The sequence below is a fragment of the Myxine glutinosa genome, chromosome 13 (genome assembly GCF_964187855.1).
Source record: "Myxine glutinosa chromosome 13, kmMyxGlut1.1, whole genome shotgun sequence".
NCBI classification, from domain to species: domain Eukaryota; kingdom Metazoa; phylum Chordata; class Myxini; order Myxiniformes; family Myxinidae; genus Myxine; species Myxine glutinosa.
In genome coordinates this window covers 35,432,411-35,441,457 of record NC_136273.1, presented here as the reverse complement: position 1 = coordinate 35,441,457, position 9,047 = coordinate 35,432,411, and the positions used below count along the sequence as shown (strand labels likewise).

At 45.1% G+C, this 9,047-nt stretch overlaps 1 pseudogene; it reads right to left on the bottom strand.

Annotated features, from left to right (window-relative positions):
• Positions 1 to 6,748: 6,748 nt before the first annotated feature.
• On the bottom strand, positions 6,749 to 8,829 carry LOC137438338 (putative RNA-binding protein 46; annotated as a pseudogene).
• Positions 8,830 to 9,047: the final 218 nt, after the last annotated feature.

The window sequence follows — 9,047 nt, the reverse complement described above, 5'->3', positions numbered from 1 at the left end:
CAATATAATAAGGAACTACAATACTATAACGAATTTAGTAATTCAAGTCGTTGGTTCTTCTTTGTTGGCCGGTGCTCTCCTAGCGCTGTTTTCCCGTTGCGTACTCATTCGTTCCGTCGGGCAGAGGTTCTCGTGATAAGTGTACTCGACTCAAAGTTTGTCCTTGTTTATATCGGCACACTCGAGTTAATCCTCCGTGCGCTAAATCTTAATCCCTTCTCCGCAGAAATGTTACTCAGTCATCCCGCTAGCCTTATGGAGCCGGTTCGCTCCCCCCCTGCTGGGAGTCACATTTGCCTCACAATAGGAGGGTGCTCTAGCCCGGGGCTGTGACCAGGTGAACAAGAGATTACCACGTTCGTGCACATTCCTGACATTCATTTACGAAATCGTCCATCTGCTTCGTTACCAGTCCCAATCAATGAGTTACCCTGAGTTACACTTCCACACTAGCACTGTACAACTTTTCATTTGTACCGCGGAATGACAAGTTTTGCATGCCAAGAACTCTTACCAAAGCAATCAAGCGTTGCAAGATTTGTCGCCAATATTGTTCTTCTTGCCTAATTTTCTGCTGGTTAATAGCATCAATTGTTTTTCCTTTAGATAAGCGCAATTCAAGTTCACGCCAGGCTTGATAGTTTTCTAAATGGTCAGTATTCCTCTCACGTGAAGAAAGAATTGCTCCAATGTTCTTCCAGTCTTTTTAACCTGTTTCTTGTCGGGATGATGCACCATTTCTTTTGCTGAACAACTTGCAGCAAAAAAAAAAACCACATCTTTTGAGGTTGAATATGTCAACCATTGACGGCACACTTCTTCACCATTTGCCAGTCTTCTCTTGTAGTGTATAGGAGAAAATCTTCTGTTATTTGTGTCTTTGGGAAAATCATGTGATACAACCTGCTGTGGTCCATGTTGTATTATAAGCTGTTGCAAATTATCACTGCAACAGTAGGGCCATTTGGCAGGGTCACTGTAATTCAAATCAGGCACAATACCATCTTATTTTGCAGACTTTGCAGTACTCTCACTTTTCTTGACCTCCTCTTTTTCCTCTGTGTGTTTTCCAGAAATATCTCCAATTTGTGAAACTTCGGTCTTGGAGTTCATATCATTTGTAGTAGGAGCACAACATTCAGCTCCCCCAGTGCTAGTTTCAACAAGAGTACAGTCATATTCATGTTCTTGATTTGCTTTCTGTGTACGAAGGTATTTCAGGAAGAACCCCCCTTGCTTTGCTTGCTCCTTAGCTTGTTCTGCCTTTCGTTTGCGGTACTGGGCTCCAGAAGGCCGTTTTTTATCAGCCATAGCTCACTGCAAAAAAGAAATAAAAATATATGAGATCATTTTGATCCAAATTGATTTAAGTTTAACAGTATTGTTAGTGTTGAAAACAATAAACTGGTTATGAACAAACAATGAACTATAAACTATGGTGACGCGGGAAGAATTAAGCAAGACACAGGATGGTGGTTGATACTTGCTGTATTCGAATATGCAGGTAATGAAAGAACCCCCTGTCTGACCAGGGTACAGAACAAAATGAGAATGCTGGTCGATCCGTTCGAATCTCACATCAACAAACAATTAAATCTCCCGTTTTCCTGACTATGATCAATCCATTCGCCCAACGACAAAATGGCGGCAGCGTTTTGAACATGTCAGATGTGACGTATGGGAGCAGGCTACGTCGGTTTCATATAGGGACGTCAGGGCAAAATTATATTCTCATATTGCAGCTTCTAAACAATGTTAAATAGATAGACAAACCTTGTCTGAAAAAAATGACACCAAGCTCATGTCAATCGGTCAAGGCATTCCAGAGTTATTCCAGTTTGAAGATCCGGGAAATGGGTGGAATTGGAGAAACAATTGTCTGCTCTTTAAGATGAAACTCAAAAAAATAAAATAATTGGCAGAATTAATCACCTAATTAGCATATTTAATTAGTCTGTAATGGCGTAAATCGCTTACTTTTATACCAAATCAATGAGATTTTGTGTAATTTTGAAGATATACTGCTCAATTTTGCTTCTCGTACTTGAACTTGTTACAAAGTGATATAATTTATTTTTGTGCATAATTTATCACCTAATTAGCATATTTAATTAGCCAATAATGGCGTTAATTGCGTACTTCGGCCTACCGCTTTTGGGCATGGAGGGTTGGTCAGGAAACATTGAATTTACGGCCATTCAACCAATGCATCGTTATTTCTACAGTTTACTATCGCATGCAATATACATTTAGCTACAATATACACTAAAATCGGTTTGCACCAATAAAGAAACAGATGGATTTCTTCGCCGTAATCGTCAGTTTTTCCGTTGACGGACTTCTGGTTGACCTAGAGTTTCCGATCCAGCACCAATGTGAAGCTCTGATTGGCTGCTTCAATCGTGTCATTTCGGATTTTCCAAATACTAGGGCGTGCCCGTAAGTGCGTAATGTGACCGTACAATGAATGTATCCTCCCGACGCCGCAGCTCGGATGGCGCTGCAGTTAATCGGGCCTGTATCGGCAGAGTTATTATAAACGTGTACTACAATCGATCGTACCTTACAACAATCAACACAGATTGCAACGTGAAATAAATGAATACGCTCTCAAATGTGCCGTCCGAGGCAGCGTCTGCTCGCCACGTTCAGCATTCAGTACGTCGTCACTATGACTATCCGTAAGTCCGGAAGTGACGTCCTCATTTGACTGTCCGGAAGGTCGCATATCGCAGTTACGATGAATCGCAAATTAGTTTTAATTAGTTTTAAAACATCGTTTAACGCCAACATAGCGCCAACATAGTTTGCCAACTTGAAATAAATGAATACGCTCTCAAATGTGCCGTCCGAGGCAGAGTCTGTTCGCCACGTTCGGCACACGTGATAGCTCGCTGCTCTCTGATTGGTGGTGAATCGTTTTTTGGACATAACTTGGTTAGCATTTGTCCGAATAATTTCAAACCTTGAAAAGGCACATCCTCAGGTCCCCAGCAATATATCTGGCAAGTTTCGATTAGATCAGATCAGTGGTTGACGAGCAACAGCGGTCACACACACACACACACACACACACACACACACACACACACACACACACACACACACACACACACACACACACACACACACACACACACACACACTACTGGAATTATAGATAGATGGTTCGGGTACAAATATTTCAAATATTTCTGCAAATATTTCTACTGTAGGTTGAAAATTGAATTCACAGCGATTAACTTACTGTGGCAAGATCGAGTCTCGAACGATATTCGCCGCTTTGACAGCGGTGATTCTGACGTCCTGAGTTTCAAACAGGATGTGACGTATGCCACGAAGCGCACATGCTCAAAATTAATTACTTACACTATTATGAATAATGAACTATTATATTTTCCTTTTATTATGTTTTTTCTTAAAACAATAATTTGTATAAAACTGTGACCCTTTAAGGTTCAGTAATGCGCCCCTCTGATGTCTGCGCCCTAGGCGGCTGCCTAGTTCGCCTAATGGTAGCGCCGGCCATGCCTGCGGCGTTGGATGATTGCCGGGCCAGAAGTTGCCAGGGCCATCGAAGAGTTCCAAGATGGCCATCAACACTGGGGCAGGCGAGAGGACACACGTCATCATGACCAGACACCAAGTGTGCAGACCTCTTTCGCCAAGGATGTCCGCGCCCTTGTCAGCGTCATAGAAGAGCTTGGCAACCCCTTTGAGGAAGAGAGCATTGATCTGGTTGTCCTTGACACAAAGGAAATTGCAGGTCCTGCTGCAGTTGAGACTGTCAGGAATGTGAAGAAGATTGGCCAAGAGCAGTTCCAGGCTTTCACCAGAGAATGCCTGGTGGAAAGGACCAAGCCAATTGATGATGCAATTCGTCGGAACAAGCTGAAGGTGTCATTTTGGAAAATGGCTGCCACGGCCATCACGGGCTGAATTTGAGATGGCCCAATATCCAAATCTGTTCATAATAGGATAGTCTACTAGTGTGCCAAATCTGGTGCTTTCTTCACAAAATGCACAATTGTTATGCTACGTTGCCCCACTATGACATCCAGCAAAGCATATGTGTTCGTTTTGCCTTTTGTGTCTTGATCCAAAGGAATTTGTGGAGATCTCATCAGGTGAAGAGACATAGCCGTACCTGTGCTCCATCCATCTGTGCACCATCGAGGGAGCTCTTCGCCCACAGAGCATCCACGTGTCGTTTGAAGTGCACAACTGCAGATTCTCCCGTCTTTTTAATCTTGTTGATTGTCCCATCGTGTGCATAATCATATCCTGTCTTATTGCCAAGAACTTTCATGAATGCTAAGCGAAGCGTTCGCTCTGTCGTTGCATGTGACAAGTTCTTCACATTTAAGGTTAGCGTACAAGACACATCTGGGTTGGCCCACCCAACCTGTACTGGGTGATCCCAGAGATGAAAGGATCCAGACAGCAATCTTCTGTGTGCCAAGGCTGCGCCACTGATCCCGATTTTTTTTTAATGCTTGGAACTGTGCTTCATTAGGGGACGCCGCAAACTTTTCTGCGTCAAACACCATGGTGACGATTAGTTAGCACCTGTCAACCTTCACACAAAAATTTCCAAATTTTTTGAAAAATTTGGGAATGTTAGAAAAATTCCAAATTTGGGTATTCTGGGAATGTTAGGGAATTCTATCCCGGACGAATGTTATTAGGGAATTTAATCCCGGACGAGTGTTATTAGGGAATTCAATCCCAGACGAAGACCCAATTTTGAGCCCCCGAGTCAATTGGACGAGCCCCCAATTTCTGTTACGTGCTCCTCCCCGACCCCCTGGTCACGGTGTACCTCCGAGCCCCGAGAGGAGTCACTGCAGAAAAATGTATTCTGTGTGTCAAAGATTAATGGAGAAGCCACCCCAATTGTTACTCGCCAACAAATATTGTATTAAGATCACACAAGAATAACAGTACAACAACAATGGTATTCAAAAGTACAATCAATATGTCCTATGATGGTACCATCAGTTTCGTAATATATATAACTCACTGTGCTCCAAGTGAGTGAACCAAGAACATTCCCCAATGTCTCTTATTCCCGGCTTCAAGCCAACGTTGATTCGCTCCAGCGATCGCCAGAACGAGGTCCAATCGAGACCAGAATCCCGTGCGGATGGCAAGTACAGTCACAGCCAACGCTGCACAAAGGCGCCCTCAAGGCAACTGGGAAATCCAAAGGTGCCCTACAGGCGATTGAGAGATCACACCCTCGGGTATGGACGAAGTAACCTTCAAAAAGCCACGTCACACACACGCCCCAGATCGACATCTGAATGCGGTGACAATGGTCGAAAAGAAACGAAACCGTGAGCGAAGCACAAGTCCTGCGTGAGTCAAAATGGCCGACGACCCGCTCTTGAGACGTACCGGGCCGGCACTAATTCTCCTCGGAATCCAACGCCCAAAACCTGACACGCAGGTTGATCGATCACAGCGATGACTACTCTGTCACAGGAATTTCCTATCCCGGAAACCCGAAAGTTCGCTCGTGACTCGAGCTCGCCAACGTTCGTTTCAGAACTCGGAGCAACTCGGCTGTCTTGTCCGACTCGACTCGCTCCGCCCTCTTTCTTTCTTCTTCTTCCTCTTCATCGCCGTCCGGTTCCTGTTTCATTTTACAACATTCCTTTTACCCTTTGACAATAATAATTGCTATTTCCCTCAAACAAAAATAATAACAATACATTCAACCAGAAATATCTCAAGTGGATGAAAGCCACCAAAACGGAAGTGACGAATCCGTAACAGTCGTACATGATCTTGTATTATCACCTACATAATGAAATACAAGTTTGCCAACAAATTTCAGAATCCTCGACCTTTGACCTTTGAAGGTCACAAAGGTCAAATTTTCAAAGTTGTCAGAATCGAACCGAATTTTCAGTATTGTGTAGCTCACTAGTCTCATAACAGATAATACCGCTCGCTCGTGAACCATCGTCGTCTCCTGACTTGTACCTTTTTTTTTCTTTATATTGTTGGTGATACCCCATAGAGGCTGGGTTGTTCATAATTCACGGTCACGTTACCAATGGGATTATTGACGGTATGGGTGTTGCGTGCGCTCTGTTATTGGAGCCACGCCCCTTTAAGAGGATCGGGCGAAGTGACCGGAGGGGGGGGGGGGGTGGTGGTTATTTCGAGGAGTCCCGGTTTGGTTTTGTGAGGTTTGTTGGAATAAAGGAGCCTTGAGCTATTCAAGAAGTTTCAGCCTTTTGTTGCTTGTAACTCCGACAATATCCTGGCGAATATTTCTTTATTTTGCTGTCCTCTCCCTCTCCTTTGGGATTAGCTAGGGATACCGGGTGGGTCGTTTAATTGTCTTGTCTGTTTTGTCTTGGCGCCTGTCTGTCCTTTAATTGCTTGAACTTTGCCGCTGCATATCAGTGGGATATCTTTTCCTTATGAGATATTTTCCTGGGTGTTGTACCCTGTGTTTTTTTTCTTGATTCTGAGGAAAGGATTTGCATTTATTCCCCTGTTTTGAATTTGCATTGCATGTCTAGATTGGCATACTGTGTGTTGAATTTTGAGTAGGGTGTAAAATTGCATCAGCATTTGGATGGTAACTTCGCTCGGTCACTTCTGACTGCTCATACAGCGCGACCCGCCCATGGGGAACGTATTGGTCTGTTGAGCACATTGGTTAGGATCTCCAGAGCAATAGGCAGTACCCCGAGCCCTTCACGCAGGGGCCAGGTCGTAACAAGTGGTGTCAGGAGTGGGATTCATATTGCACAAAAGCAAAGGCACGTTTGCGATGTGCAGCTTCCTTCCCTTCGGCTGGATAAACCACCGCATATTCTACGCCAATTGTCACCTTCTTCAACTCCTCTAGAAGTTCCTTTTCACCTTTATTCTGGGGTAGATCTCCAAGAAAAAGACGGCGGTTGTCAACGCTAATACAAACAAAAAGTTGGTGGCCCGGTCTCAGTTCGTACTTGTTGAGAGTTTCAATGGCACACTGGGAATCCTTCTGGTTTGTGTAGGTCATAAAAGAGTAGCCACAATTCTTCCCAGGGAACTGCAACATGAGTCGAAACTCGTATATTTCACTGACACTTTCAAATATTGACACGAGCTCATCCTCAAATGCATCATAAGGGATGCTCCCAATAAATAACTCACAGCCCCGTGGAGGTGGAGGGCCGATCCAGTCCTGTTATTCCCATTAGTGTCTTTCCAATGTGCAATGTGTCTTGGTCTATCATGCAGTCTGGCAGAACACATCAATCAGGTGGGGGCCCAAACCTTCGCTGTCCATTTATCTGGATCATGCATCCGAATTTCTCCATGATAGTCCGGCAGCTGAGCTAAATATAGCATAACAATTGTGCATTTTGTGAGGAAAGCACCAAATTTGGCACACTAGTAGACTATCATATTATGAAAAGATCTGGATATTGGGCCATCTCAGATTCAGAGATTTGATTTTTGCAAGATTTGCAGAATTTGCAGATTTGCAAGCTGAGATTGCAACGCCAGGGACGGCTGACTCCTTCCTGCGAGCTGCCCACTTCACCCGCACAAGAAGAGCTAATCAAATCACTGCAGCGGCACTGCACATCCTGCAACACCGTGCGTATGAACGCCACTGTATGACATATGCTGATGATGCAGAAGACCTGCCTGAGTTCGAAGACCGGTGTCACCAGAGAGGAGAAGACATTCCCAACTTTCAGTGCTGGGCAACTGTGCTGGAACTAGAGATGTTGGTACTGGTCTACGTGCGTTCTCTGCGGCAGGCTTCATTCACGATGTACCTTGATGCCCTGACGGAACTGGTCCCATGGTTCCATGCCTTAGACCACACACACTATGGCAGGTGGGTCCCTGTTCACCTCAGGGACATGGTTGCACTCCCAATGAAACACCCAGATGTAGCCAGAGAATTCAGGGCTGGCAACTTCACTGTACAGAAGACGAAGAAGGTGTTCTCTTCGATCCCAATCGACCTGGCGCATGAACAGAATAACGCCTGCATCAAAGGAGATGGTGGAGCAGTCGGCCTCACTGACAACCCAAGTGCCCTGCGGCGTTGGATGATTGCCGGGCCAGAAGTTGCCAGGGCCATAGAAGAGTTCCAGGATGGCCATCAACACTGGGGGAGGCGAGAGGACACACGTCATCACGACTAGACACCAAGTGTGCAGACCTCTTTCGCCAAGGATGTCCGCGCCCTTGTCAGCGTCATAGAAGAGCTTGGCAACCCCTTTGAGGAAGAGAGCATGGATCTGGTTGTCCTTGACACAAAGGAAATTGCAGGTCCTGCTGCAGTTGAGACTGTCAGGAATGTGAAGAAGATTGGCCAAGAGCAGTTCCAGGCTTTCACCAGGGAATGCCTGGTGGAAAGGACCAAGCCAATTGATGATGCAATTCGTCGGAACAGGCTGAAGGTGTCATTTTGGAAAATGGCTGCCACAGCCATCAGGGGCTGAATTTGAGATGGCCCAACATCCAAATCTGTTCATAATAGGATACTCTACTAGTGTGCCAAATTTGGTGCTTTCCTCACAAAATGCACAATTGTTATGCTAAGTTGCCCCACTATGACATCCAGCAAAGCATATGTGTTCGTTTTGCCTTTTGTGCCTTGAACCAAAGGAATTTGTGGAGATCTCATCAGGTGAAGAGACATAGCCATACCTGTGCTCCATCCATCTGTGCACCATCGAGGGAGCTCTTCTCCCACAGAGCATCCACGTGCACAACTGCAGATTCTCCCGTCTTTTTAATCTTGTTGATTGTCCCATCGTGTGCATAATCATATCCTGTCTTATTGCCAAGAGCTTTCATGAATGCTAAGCGAAGCGTTCGCTCTGTCGTTGCATGTGACAAGTTCTTCACATTTAAGGTTAGCGTACAAGACACATCTGGGTTGGCCCACCCAACCTGTACTGGGTGATCCCAGAGATGAAAGGATCCAGACAGCAATCTTCTGTGTGCCAAGGCTGCGCCACTGATCCCGATTTTTTAAATGCTTGGAACTGTGCCTCATTAGGGGATGCCGCAAA